The 15,000-nt window shown below is 39.6% G+C and overlaps 1 long non-coding RNA gene across 1 annotated transcript; it reads left to right on the top strand.

Annotated features, from left to right (window-relative positions):
* The first annotated feature begins 141 nt into the window (after window positions 1–141).
* Window positions 142–2,380, top strand: LOC138011193 (uncharacterized). The gene is made up of 3 exons (XR_011124642.1): window positions 142–298; window positions 900–948; window positions 2,143–2,380. It is a non-coding gene; the product is annotated as an uncharacterized lncRNA (long non-coding RNA).
* The last annotated feature ends 12,620 nt before the right edge of the window (window positions 2,381–15,000 follow it).

Below are 15,000 nucleotides of genomic sequence, written 5' to 3' on the forward strand. Positions count from 1 at the left end.
TGACTGAATGTTCCCACAAGGAAGCAGAATTTGAGCCTTTATTTGCATCTGCTGCCACAGAAAGGTATCTTGCATTTGTCTTGCTGTTAAAAATACATGTACAGTAACTTCTTACGTGATCTTTGTGGCCTCCCTCATGCATAGCTTTGTTATTAATTTTGTAAAGTCAAGTCCAGTTTATGATGATTATCTGTCAATCCAATGAAATGGAATGATTACAATTAATCAAGCCATGACAAGTCTGATTACTGCGACTTGCCTTCACAGTTACATTATGGTGTGAATAGTTGCATTACCGGTAATTTTGAACTATCATCATCATCATCATCATCATCATCATCATCATCATCATCATAATAATAATAATAATAATACCAACTTTATTCATTTAATTCAATGAAAGGGAAGGAAACCAGAGGTTATCCCTATCGAGTGTATCAACCCGGAGCCAGATGTAATTGACCGAGTCGATTTTGATGAGGGAGGAAAACCGGTTTATCTGGAGAAAAAGCCTCAGAGTCGGGTTGAGATTGACTGAAACTCAGCCCACATACGACCTCAAGGCCAGGGTTGAACCCAGGTCACAGAGGTGGGAGGCGTGGTTAATAACCGCTAAACCACCCAGTCGTATACAAAATGACACACACACATACAGGTACTTTAAGGCATGGTTACAACACAAGCTGCAAAGTGGTACACATATCCCATTTACAAACTTGAGGAAAAACATGTATCTAATTTTGTATGTGCAAAATATGTGTGCTATAATACTGTTAAGTAGTAAATCTGGCATTCGTTGTGCACATGTTACCTTTAGTATTGTGGCTTGTAAACCGTAGAATCTTGCAGGTTGGGGAAATTACTCTTTTTTTTTTTTTTGCTCTTTTTCTTGGGCCTAGGCACAGAGAAGTGGCACTGAGAATCGTTTAAACGGATTTCAATCATAAGGTAAGCTTAACAACTAGCCTGAAAACTTCCTCAGTCTTAAACTGTAGCTCAAGTTGTCCGAGTTTGATAATGTTTTATTACATCTTTGACAGAATATGTTTCTGCTTGGCTGATGAATAATGCATAAATAAGTTTAAGAATGCAGTATTGCAGTTGCTATGGAGACACCGTGATGCAGTAATTTTTTTTGAGTATATGAATGAAAAATCCTATGAACTTGTTCATTTGGTGATTCATTTTATGAGCACAAGTGATGTAGTGAAGGTTCGCAAAATTGCTCAAGCTGTACTGTCGCTCACAGAACCGATCAAAATCAAGAATTGTTTAATACTGTACTTACCATTAGTCAGAGAAAGAGGTTTGTTGTTTTTAAAAAGAAAAGTAAACATTGTCATGGCAATTTATAGTTTTAGATATAACCCATTTCACTCCTCAGCCACCTCCCCAGGAAATCGTCTGGCGTTAGACAAAAATAATCTGTTAAATCTCAATCACGGGAGTGCATGGGTCAAAGGATTTCTTATTCTCCTCGCTGTTGCAGTAAATTGCTACCCAATCAAGAGAATGTGATGAAAATTTCTACTATGATTTAAACCATTGCATTCTCAGAAGATCTTAATCCTTGTAATCCACAACAGAAATAGAGGATATTACATGGCCGTGCAGGGAAACGAATTTTATCTTCGAGTGCTTAAAGTATCTCACGAGTGAGTGAAGCGTACAAGTGAGAGAACCTTTTAGCACAAGAAGATAAAATTTGGTATCCCCAAACGGCCATGTAATGTTCTGTTTATATATAGATAGTGATGAAATTTCTCGATTTTAAACAACTTGTTTTACTCATTTTTGAAATGATGAAAAAGTGGTTACCAACCGCTAAAACACACATGTTGTGTAACGTGAAACAAAACATGAAAGTTATGAAAAACAAATCATAGTAGAGAAGAATCATATTAAAGCACAGAAATATCTTACAATTAAGAGGAAGCTCGCATTTTATTGGCTAATCGTGTTCGTTACCATGACGACACCTATATTCTCACATGTGAAAGATAAAAATGATAATATTATGTTCACTGCGCATGGTGAGGATATGATTTTTTAGTAAAAGGAGAAATCCTGGTATTTCATCAGTATCTATATAATAAAATCAGTTTTGTAATGCAATAATGGTGCAGAAATTTATTTTCCCAGGGTGCTGGACATGAAGGACTCAGTTCCAATGGATTTTATTGACATTTTCATCCGTTTGGCTCTGGAGTTGTTAATAATGTCAAAAGCAAGATACAACAATTGTAACAGTTTTTGTAGAGGCAATTACATTATTTTAAGTGCAATTTGGAATAAATGGGCATAAGAAATCTCCGAAAATAAATTACTAGTGCGCATTAATTCCAAATTGCATGAGAAAAATCATATCATTACACAAACTTAATAATAACTACATGAAAAAAATTGAGATAGCTTATTGTAATTAAACAAATGCAACATGCGCGCATTTATTTTTCTCGGTCAATCAGGTAAAGGTAAAGTCTGCTTACAAGCAAAGCCCATTAGGCCGCAGCTTATCCCGGTTTCTGTGGCATGAAGCGACAAGGAGTGTTTCTACTCCCCCTGGCTAGTCCAACGCAGGGCTACCCCCAGCATTAAATTCCTGGCCTTTAAATGAAAGTGAGGCTGGTGTTGACCTTGTTGTGATACAAACCTCTCTCCTTTTCTTATGTTAATGATGTTGTTGTCATGCTAATTAATAAGAATTTACATAAGAAAATGAGTAAGGGTTCTATCAAAACAAGGTCAACTCCAGCCTCATTTTCATTCAGAGGCCAGGTAACTAAGCACACAACTGTGAAATGGACTATGCAAATAGTAGCCCTTACCCCTTGCAGCAGGACTTCCAGAGAATTCTTCGTATACCATCCTAAACTGTTTTCCTCACTTCTCACACATCCCTCACAGCTTTTCAGTTCCTGGCCTCCATTCACCCTTGACACGTACAACCTATCAACATCACTCTTTGGATGAAAAGCACCATATATTGTCAATACCTTTCTAGTCATTCTATCCAATGTGTTTAACTCTTTCTTCGTCCATCTATAATCTCTGAAATACAATATTGTTAATAGGTAAAAGGTTAATTTTAAGCTCAGTATGGCTTATTGCCCGTGTCTTGGCAAATCCATTGCCTAAACGCCAAAAACATGAGCCAAGAAAAAATTGTCATGTTAAGTCGTCTGTCAGTGTTTTAAAAATATTGATAACTTGGCAGACCCATTACATGTCTACATTTGAATCAGGTTGTTGTCTACTTTCCCTACCCTTCGTGAAGGCTGCAATTAAAAAAACGATGTCAAAACAGTAATATTGAAAATAAAGATAACTTCCTTGTACACTGGTTTCCTGATCTATTTCTTTTAGTAGAATTCTACTAGTATACTAATGCAAATGCTGTAATCTGATTGGCTGATCCATTGAAAACTATCAGCCATTAGTGTGCAGTGGCTGGAGGTAGTCTTGGAAATAACGACGTTTTTTTTGGAGAAAAATTTGGATGCAAATGGTAATTAAATTTCTGAGAAGTCTAAACGAGGAACAGTTACGGTTTCGTGAAAAAAGTTGAAATTATTGAAAAAGCTGATGTGCTCGCGCGCACAACTTAGATTCAAGCCGAGCGATCTTTTTCAGGCGCAAAGTTTAATAATACGTCAAGAAATAATTGGAAACCGTTATTTGAAGTAAATTTTAGTAAAACATTCCACTAAACAATTAGAATCATTCGCCATCTCGATTTTCTGATGAGGGTGATAGTTGATTCGGCCTTCAGCCTCGTCAACGTATCAGCTCGTAGAAATCGAGAGCTCATGAATCGAATTTTTAATTATTTACACCAAGGAAGTACGAGCGTCATTAAGGACGAGTGCTTACTAATTCAAAAGGTATAGTAACGCGGTTTACTGAATATGCGGGGAAAAGCAGATCTTAGCAAGTGTTTATTGAAATCCAAAAGGAAAATTGGGTGGTAACCAGGAATTTTTCAATGAGACAATCCGTAAACTGGGTAATTCTGCCCCTTCCATGTCCATAAGGTAAAGCCGCGATTCTTATTTTCATAGATTTTTTATAAGTGTCGGTTCAGCCAGTCCTACCAGCAAAGTACAGCACCGATTGAAGTTTTTAGCTTCCAAAACTTTGCCCAAATTGTAGCGTAGGTCTCTGGTAAAGACAATTTTGGCGTCCCAGTCCTGCAACGACACCCTCTCTCTCAACCTCTGTCCCTCCAGGAAGACCAGAACACACCACGCTTCTTAGCATTTACGTTTATGCCTGTAAAGCAATCAACTGGAAATGTCAATCCTTGTAAAAAAGAACAACATAATTTTTTGTTTGGTATGGTACGTATCGGAGAGCCAGAACAATTTCGCATGCGCTGACGGAATGTTTGAATAAGAGAGAAAGATGCAGTACCTCCAGAACGCCGTCGCTGGAGCATAGTATCAAACGAGTCCATCCGGGATTTTCGGCCCGTGCATCCGCTTTTGGACATCGCAGTTGGGCCCCTTACCGACCTTGCCGTCCTCCGGTAACGGCATTGAGGGAGAGATATGTCTGCCCCTAAACCATCATGTGACAGTGATCCCCACTCCCTACTCACAGCTCCAGACCGCCCTTGTCATAACGTTTTTAAAGTGCCCCGTGTGATCAAAAAACCACTTCCTTTTTTCCTTCAGATTTTGAAAATGTTTTTGCTTAACAACCTGACTGGCAAAATTTTGGAGCTTTCATTTTATCCAAGGCCCGTTTTTCTTTGAGTGTAAGTTCAAAACTGATCGATTGGACCTCAGACGGTTGGGATCCATGGAAACGTGACGTCAGAGGCCTCACTAGCTTAAAATTTCAGCGTGTAAACGCAGCTTATTTATATATGCAAAGCGTGAGTTTAAAAGTTCAAATGAACCAGCGCGCCCCAACAAACCCTCCCGTCGCTTCGCATATCTAACTATCGGCGGACGCTTATCAACCAACTTATATAGCATTCTTCTAACACTCTAAAACTAGTGAAGCCTATTGACGTCATGTTCTCCTCGAATCCAGCTCTCTCAAGAACATGATGTTCGTAATGGCGGACGCATTTAAAAGGAAAATTCCAGTTAAAATAAAGAGGTGTCTCTTTGAAATCAAGGCTTAAAACGTGGGTCACTTAGGGCGTTTGTTAACATAGTTTTTGAAATCCCAATGAAAAATATGAATTGATTTTTGGTCACAGGGGCGAACTTTAACGTAAGCTGTTTCGGATCGCTTATATATTCTTTTTCTCATCATGGTAAGTCACCTGCTAAAGGTAACAAACACACATGCAGAAACTTTCTTTCATCTCTGCCTTTTCAGCCCATATGAGATAGAAACTGAGGGAGGCAGGAGGCTGGTAATCTTACTATGTCGATCATTCACAATAGACTTAAACCAGGTGTTCGTGATTAGTTTTCCTGGTGGCCCTGATGGACTCCATCAACCGGTTAAATGAAGGGCGACCGAGTAGTTGCACCCTGGGAAAAATGCATGATAGGGCCCTCCTTTGCACTCTTTCGAGCTCGACTTAAAGATACTTTGGTAAACGGTAATGGAAAACAGGACCAGCGTAATCTAGTGAAGACCTAATACATGCGCAATAGTATCTTACAAGGTCTGAAGTAAGAGCATGCGCGCACGCTTAAGTTGAATAAGAAAGTACAGTTTCCTAGACGCTTTTTTAGCAAGTTCTTCTATATGGTCGTCTCATGTGTTAGCGTATCATTGATTGTCAAGCCGAGTAGCTTAGTATGGTTTTGATAGGAGTTCCGTCTATGCCAAACCCTTGGTACTCTACCCGACTATTTTAAACAAATAAAACTCCGATGTTCACTCAAGAACTGGCACGAGAAATTGTAATTTAAAATTATTGTGCCCCCTCCATAAAAACAGTTGCGGAAAATTGTTTGTCGACGAGTGCAACGTGACCAGCCTGGACCAGGTCTTCTCTCAACGACAGTGGAGGCAGAGAAGAGAGACCCTGGGAACGAGGTTGGTGTGCTCTGTCCTCGATCAACGCCTTCGATACAGCTTCACCCTACCAACATGGCGTTGATGACGTAACTTGAGACTCATCAGTTCAAACAAGTTACTTAATGTTGTTTTTATTAAAGAACTCACAAAAACCTTACTCTTACTGACGTACAATTTCAGTCAGTTCGTTTCTAGCATTTCCACGATTAAAACTATACATTACTCCTTTAGTTATTGTTTTTTCTTTTTCCGCTGATAAGCGGCAATTATCCGTGCCCCCAGTCATCTTCCCAGAGAAACTCCCCTCCCCCTAGACCCCAAGAAAAGCCAAAATCTACATGAGTCACTTGGCAATGGGCTCTATTACTTTTTTCGGTGAAATTCAAAAATTTCTTTTTGAAAGGCTGATTGCTTCGGAAAGTTACCGACTTAGTAACAAAATGTTCCTAGCCTTCCATCTTCTTGTTCTAGCTATGGTCAAATTTCTTACCATAGAACAGTAAATAAGATGGAAGGCTTATTCAGTAGTCGCGCACCAAAAGGTATTAAAATACCTTCTCTTATATTGCTTCTACCACTTTTGAAGTACTTGTAATAAAAGGACCCTCCCTCCCTCCCCTCCCTTGAATCTGTTTTTAACATACATATATAATTTTTTTTTTTTTTTTTTCAAATTGCTACTACTATGAAAAAAAGCAGTTCTCGTTTTTCTACACATTTCAAAAGTATTCAGTTGCGTTAAATGCTCAACACGCGATGCTCAATGTGCCTTAATTAGTATGCAGCACTGTGACGAGAGTTTTTGGCTTTCAGATTCTCAATTTCGTGTTCTGCATACTATTTAAGCCGCATTTACACCGTGTATTTTAAAGCCGTGGGTAAATTGCGTCACTTTTCTCGTCGATCCGGATCGCTGAAACGCACCAAGCAATGGCGGACCGTTCAAAATAAAAAGTTTATACTCTTGAAATGATTGCATAAAATCTCACAATTTGAATATTCAGCACAAGAACTTTCGAAATGTAAAGGAAAACGAGAAGTGAATTTTGATCGTAGTAGCACTTTAATTGTAAATGCATTTGTTTTTTTTTTTTTTTTAGTTTTGTTTTTTGTCCTTTTTTTGTTTTTTTGTTTTTTTCATTTTTAAAGATTGATTTGCTTTTAATCGTAATTGTCCTTCATCTTTCATTCGACAAAACAAAATCCTAAACCAACGAATCAGTGCCTGTTCATAATTCAGTCTTGCGCTCCAATTTGCGAGATCCACAAATAAAATCTCTTGCGGACCCAGCCAAGAATTCGTCTCACACAGTTTTTTTCTAAAAGAAAAAAAGGAAAAAAGAAAATGAACATATATACTGTGATCCTCGGTGCTACAGGTCACGTTGTAATACTATCCAGAAGAATAAAACGTGGGCTCAGTTAAGGACAATTACTTTAGTTTTAAATACCGGAGTGCTTCATTTTTCCCTTCAAACTTGTGGAAGAAACCATGAATATTTGAAATAGACCGACTGATACTTGATTCACGTATAACAAAAACAAACAAACCAATTAATTAATTTATTACTAAATAACTTTAATAAATTGGGGTCTCCACAGACGAGGCAAGTTTGTTGTCGATAACGATAACAAAAAATATCGATGACAAAAACACTGCTTGTGTGAATCAAGTTATCGACTACAAACTGCCAAAAATCAAGGCATCGACAACAAAGTTTGTCATCGACAACTAAAGTAGTTTTCTTTTTCAAAAGAAAAAAAAACTACCTTAGTTGTCGATAACAAACGCGGCCGTTTTACTATCGACAACTTCCTCTTTCCGGTCTGAGAGCAAGTTATCGATTACTATTAAATTTATACCTCTTACCAACCGAGTTCGAGCTCCGTACTGTAAGTTACGGACCGAGTTTTTTTTCCCGTTGATTTATGGCCCAAGCGCGAAGCGCGCGGGCCATAAATCAACGGGAAAAAACGAGGATCCGTAACTTACAGTACGGACCGAGAAAACGAGGTTAGTGAGATATTTATTATATCTCTGAGGATAACCGGCGCGCGGCAAGGAAACTAGTCAAAGTGAAGCGGAAGGTTCAACTGCCACAAAGAATGCCGTGCCAAAATCCCAAAAACTAAATCTTCTTGGCTGTTAAGTTTGAAATAGTTGCTTGCAAGATTCAAACAGTTTTCAGTACAAGTTTATGCAACAGAAATGACATGAAAACTCGCTAGATGATGTTTTGTCGAAATTGTTAAATATAGCGGGGTGTTCAGACGGCCGTACTGTAGAATACGGCCCGCTAATTTAGCCAATTACAGCGCGCGTACGATCTGAGAGATTTAATAAAAAAGTTTATTTCGCAGCGTCGGACACGATTTTTAAAGTAAGTGGTTCTTCATTTCTTGGCCACTATTTTCTCAAGGCTCCCGTAAAAAAAAATACCGATTATCGACGACTGAAACCTTCCGCGTCTGTGGAACGGATTTCCTAACATTAACAGTTGTCGATTTAAATAACTTGAACTTTTCGACTGTAAACAGTTGTCGATAACAACGTTATCTAATCCGTGGAGGCCTTAGTTTTTAAAAACAAAAAAAAATGAAAAAATTTCAGAAAAAAGACAAACTGAATAAAGCAGGTAATGATTGCCGGAATGATTTAATTAACGAACGACCAATCCACTTGGTTCTCACTACGCAGCATTAAAAAAGCAGACTAGCTATAGGGCGAAAAAAAAGCTCTTGGTCAAGTGTGCATCTTTTGAGTGACCAAAGCGATAAGTGAAAACCTTTGTTTTCGCATTCAAGTTTGATGACTTAATTTAAATGAAAGTGATGAAGATAGAGCTCAAAAAATGTATAAATTGTAAACAATGTCATAGTTATCGTCATAATTGCAAAATATCAAATGAATCCTATACTATTTACACCACAGCGCACATCTTTCTTTCACAGAGATAGCAGAATCATCTAACCAAACATGTGTGCTAAAAGTGGGTCGTATTCACATTATGATTGTAGCTCTGTCGAAGCCTAACCTTCGGTTTTACGTCTTTCCAGCAGCCCTCGACTGCGGATATTACTTTGCTCCCGCTAACATCTACCTCCATTCCATCGCGTAGGGAGGGATACGCATTCGACTTGTAATGTGGAGACTGCGTCTGCGTCATTTAAAATTTCTTTAATTCCAGATCGTTCTTCCACATCATCTTCCTTGCTAGCACTTGTAGCTCGTAGAAATCCAATCTCCATCCCATCGCCTCGATAGGATGCGCATTCGACTTGCATTTCAAGTGGAGACTGCGTCTGCGTCATTTAAAGTTTCTTGGATTCCAGATCGTTCCTCCACATTGCATGCTTCCTTGCTAGCACTTGGCTCATAGACATCCATTTCCATTCCATCGCCTCGATAGGATGCGCATTCGACTTGCAATTCTCAGTAGAGGACTGCGTCTGCGTCATTTAAAGTTTCTTGGATTCCAGATCGTTCCTCCACACCATTCTTCCTTGCTAGCACTTGGCTCGTAGGACATCCATCTCCATCCCATCGCCTCGATAGAATGCCGCATTCGACTTGCATTTCAGGGGAGACTGCTGTCTGCGGCACTTAAAGTTTCTTGGATTCCAGATCGTTCCTCCTACATCATCGTCCTTGGCTAGCACTTGGCTCATAGACATCCATTTTCCCATCCCATGGCCTCGATAGGATGCGCATTCGGCTTGCATTTTTCCAGTGGAGACTGCGTCTGCGTGATTTAAAGTTTCTTGGATTCCAGATCGTTCCTCCACGCCATTTTCCTTGCTAGCACTTGGCTCGTAGACATCCATCTCCATCCCATCGCCTCGATAGGATGCGCATTCGACTTGCATTTCAGTGGAGACTGCGTCTGCGTCATTTAAAGTTTCTTGGACTTCAGATGGTTCCTCCACATCATCTTCCTTTGTAGCACTTGGCTCGTAGATATCCATCTCCATCCCATCGCCTCGATAGGATGCGCATTCGACTTGCATTTCAGTGGAGACTGCGTCTGCGTTATTTAGAGTTTCTTGGACTTCAGATGGTTCCCCTAAATCATCTTCCTTGGTAGCATTTGGCTCGAAGACATCTATCTCTTGTACGCTCTCATTTGACACTTCAACGGAAAGAGCGGCTTCCTAGAAATACCATGAGAGAACATTACTCAGTAGAAAAACTAACAGCTGAGTGAATGAAAAGGTAAATGAATAATAATTTAATTCAGTTGGACATATCTCCTCCATAAATTGTATTTTGATCGTGAGACTAGTAAAATCGAGTACCGGTAATAAGCCGAGTATTTTGAACAAAAAGGTAAACATTACTTTCAATGTCTTAGATATCCCTGAAGAGATAAATACGGCACTGACCAGCGCATCGCGATTCCTTGTCCAATTTTTTTACTTCTTTTTTTCGGCTTACCTCATTTTGCGTGTGTTCGCAGAGAGACTGGCTAATGGAGATCTCAGGATCTTCTATTCTCTCGTCACAAGCGACAGGGCGTCCGATATTCGAGGTATAATTGAGATTGCTCCACGATATCGTGTGAGAACAATGAATATTCTTCTTTCTCGGTTAGCTGAGTCTCGAAGATTTCCATTTCCTGTGCTGTTTCCTCAGTTGGACTCATTAACGCGCCAGCAACATTTGGCATATCCACGACAAAAGTGTTTGGAAGCAAGCTGATTATTATGGAGCCTTGTGGCTGCTGTGAAAGGTCAGCTCCTTGAGTGATGAAAACGTTGGGAACCACTCGAGTTGATGGAAGTAAGGAGCGGTGAGACAACCATCTCGGGAGGGGCGCTGGTTTGCATGAAGCAGATTAAAGGTAAGCAGTGAATTTGACTGAGTTGACTGATCATTAGGCTTCAGGTTCTTGACTCTCACTGACTGTTTGTGCCTGGCTTGGAGCTGATGACCATGCTCTTCTGTACTGCTCAAGTAGTTGGTAATACGACTGTTTGAAAAACATACCTTCTTGGAATACGCCCCTCCCGAGGTCCATGCCATACTGAAGAAGTGCTTTATTAGCGTCGTTTTTTTCTCTTTAACTTCCCAATACATGCCCTTAACGGCCTCATACTTGTCTTTCAGAATCTCATGACTTTCTGTGAGCTAGCCAGATCTTGTCTGGCGTGGTTTAATTCTTCAGACAAGCCATTTGCGTATGTTTCCCACTGATATGGACGTTTGTTTAAATTTCTGTACATCCAGTTGCTGAATATGATAATCATCAATGAGCCACTGCCGCTCGCTTAGCAAACTTTGGATTGTAGTTTGCTGTTGATTTATAATTTGACAAAGTTGCTCCTTAGACAAAGGAAGACTGTTGTTTGCCATGATGAATCCGCAAAAACAACTGCGGAGTAACTGTAGGGAAAAAAAAATAAACGCGTCAAGATATCAGGACACGTGCTTCTTTATAATACGTTATCCTGCTCTAAATGGAAATTGCTGAACACGGGAAAACGAAATTTGTGCGTAAAAAAATCAATGAGTTAAAATCACTCCGCTTTTAGTTTTTCACGGAAAAGAATTCTCCGCCGAAAACGAACCTCTGTATGCTGGTAAATAACGTTACCTTCAGTTTATGAAGCTCGTTTGAACCAATAACAATATTGAATTATAATCTTATCTCTTAACCCAACACTAAGGAAATCGTTCCTCCGGTACAAACTGAGCAAAACAAGTAAATACTTTCATTTGCTGCAGTGATGCCTTTTTGCGTCACAATACCAAAAGAATTCGTTGCGCGAGCTTTAGCACGAAGATACTTACACCTAGAGGTACGCGTGCGCAAGAGACAATGTCCAAATTCAGTGGCTTACTTTCGATTTAGAAACGAGGTTACTGTAAGGGTTTAACTGATCTCATGAAGTGATCACCTGAAAGTGATAACCTTCCCAGTTAGTTTTCCCGCACATTTCTACCGCGCGCGCGAAGTGTCGCAACGTTCCTTCTTGTCTTACATTAAGCGCGTGCTGAGTGAAAATGTTGGCAAGCAAGGTATCTGTCATTCCATCATGCTTAGTTATAATTAGCTGACTTATTATTTTCATGAATGGTCAGTGGTCTCACTTTTTTTAACATCAATCATTTGTTCTGCTTATCCTCGACGAAGTTCAGTCGCAATACACAAGAACTACCCAAAAGTAAATTTCTTTCACTCTCTCGCAAAGTTACATTTATATTTAAAATTTATTAGCGGTAACATTCTCACGAAATCAGATAGTTTATCCCTTTGACATTTTGCATGCGCAAACAATAATTTGCAATTATTTTAGGAGCGCTTTTGTATTTTGGGTGGTTAACTGCCAAAGTAGCTATGTCATATCCAATGAGTGCAAATGGAATGGTTGTTTTATTAAATGTCATTATTTCTGAACTGGACTATTCCACTTTAATGAAACATCTCGCGCAATCAGTTTCCATAAATGGTCATAGGGTATGCGAACTCATTACCGAGATTGAGTGAGTCATGAGTATATTTTCACTAGGATTTTTACTGCCCTTCAGCGCAGGACACAAGCAAGAGCGAGCGAAATTTACTGATAGGTAGCGATGAGTTAGAAAACTGTCACTAATTTAAAATTAAAATTTCGTTGAGACCTTTCACGTACGATTTACAAATATTACAAAATATGCGCATGATCTCCGTTGTCGTTTTACAAATAGCATTTTTATCAGAAAATGCAACAGAACTCTCTCGTATTTTAACTTAAGGGCACGCAGAAGAGAAGTAAGCTGTGGTTGAGATTCCAGTATAAGGAGGCTTTTATTCCAACGAGTCTTTTGCCCTCTTAATTGTTACAAGTATATTTAGAATTAGAAACTGTTTATTCGTCGATCTTCTTTAGGAAATGTTTGGTCCGTCAACAGAAACCAATTTGTCCGGCGAAGCATCTTCTGTCTTTTTCCTTCCCAATTCTTGTCCATTCTGTCTCGACAGAATAACCAGTTTGTCTAAATTCCTCCTAATTAAATCAAGGAAAGAGTTAAGTCATTACAAGCTGTGCATTAACTTGCGTTGGTCCATTCCAATCCAGGGGTGATCTTGCTTATCAACTAGTTCCCAGGGCCGTCCGCTTTCATTTGAAATTCCTGGGGAGGAGGTTGCAACATCATTTCCTCTTTAAATTAACGATTACCGTTAATTCGTAATTTAAATTGGGTCCTTTTGGTAGCAGATAAAATAAGGAAAATCTAAAATCGTACCAGTGGATTGGAATTGAAGGCGGATTTTAAACGCTAAATGAACCACTTCTTTCCGCCTCACAACTGAAGATCAAGACACCGCACTATTAATAAAAAAAGATTAATTTAAGTTCCCCATAGAATATCGCTGCTGAAGAGTAATTAGGCTTAAGATAGAATAAGTACGCCTAAGCTTTGATTTTAAAATGTTTAGCTTTAGAGTGAAGTTTGGTAACCGACCTATGGCATTGTTTAGCTTTGTTTGTTGCCGAGTGATAACACAGCAATTGGGATTCTTATATAGAAGATATATGACCATGATCCACTCGAGAACCGCCATGTTTAAAAAAGAGCATTTTAGGCGTCCCAGTCTGCATGAAAGACCAGAAACGCGCGCTTCTTACCTTACGAGTTCCTGCCTGTAGAATCTGTTCAACTAAAATGTCAATTCCGGACGGGATGTTTAAACAAGAGAGAAAAACGCAGTACCTCCAGACACCGGCGCTGGAGCGTCGTACCAAACGAGTCATCCCGGGATTTCGGCCCGTGCGATCGCTTTTGGACGCAGTTGGCCCTTCGCTGCTTTCTGCTACCGACCTTGCCTCCCGGTACGGCATTGAGGGAGAGATATGTCGGCCTCTAAACCATATGTGACAAATCCCACGCCTACTCACAGCTCCAAACCGCCCTTGTCAATTTAACGTAAGAATTCCATGGCTTATATATTCAGGTGTAAAGTCATTTTATCTGTCATATGGTAAGCATTGAAGTCACAGATTACAAAGTGTGCGCATGCGCCCTGCTATAGGTAACATACATACATGCATGCTTGCAAAAACTTTATTTCATCTAGAATTTCTGAATAACTACAAGAGCTAATATCTTCGAGACATTACATTTACAGCTACAATACATAGCATATATAGGTATATAACTGAATACACAATACTTAAAGATATATTAATTAACAAGAACAGCCGCTGTACAAAATGCGACTCTCGATTTTCTTTCAAAACCAGTAAACAAACTCAGGTAGTGCATTTCGCAACTCAGCTGATACCTTAGAAAAGAACTAAGACCATAACTGGTTGTTTTAGGTTCATTGAAAGACAGAATGTAATTTCCGCGAAGATCATGCATAAGAAGATTTTCAATGCATAGAGGTGTAGAGTTTGACTTAAGTGGTAAGAGGACAAGTAAATTGCAAATATAAATCTCAGTATTCTCTTATTTACGTTATACCCTTTGCTTGACAAGAAATTACGAAAGGCCAGTTTTTTGCTATGAGGATAGCAGCGAAACAAACAATTAATTTGTTGCGAGTTTTCTAGAGTAAAAGCTTGTTCAGAAATCAAAAGTCTACGTTAACAGCACACACCAGGGTTACTCCTTAGTATCTGGCTAGAGATCTTCTTCTCACTACTTTTGGCTCCGGCCGCGCTTTAGCCATTCGATGAGGGCCAGTCTCGTGCTTCTCAAGTTGCCTCCTTCATGACCAAAAAGAATTCTGGGTAATTCTGCCATTCCATGACAAGGGAAGCCCCCCGATTCTCATTTCCTTGATTTCCTTGTAAAAACCAGCATCTTAATTTTTTTATTTTTATTTTTGTTGGTAGGCTACGTATCGGAGAGCCAGAACGTTTACGCATGCGCGAACGGAATGTTTGAAGAAGAGAGAAAAACGCAGTACCTCCAGACACCGGCGCTGGAGCGTCGTACCAAACGAGTCATCCCGGGATTTCGGCCCGTGCGATCGCTTTTGGACGCAGTTGGCCCTTCGCTGCTTTCTGCTACCGACCTTGCCT

Source organism: Montipora foliosa, chromosome 7 (genome assembly GCF_036669935.1).
Source record: "Montipora foliosa isolate CH-2021 chromosome 7, ASM3666993v2, whole genome shotgun sequence".
Taxonomy (NCBI): Eukaryota; Metazoa; Cnidaria; class Anthozoa; order Scleractinia; family Acroporidae; genus Montipora; species Montipora foliosa.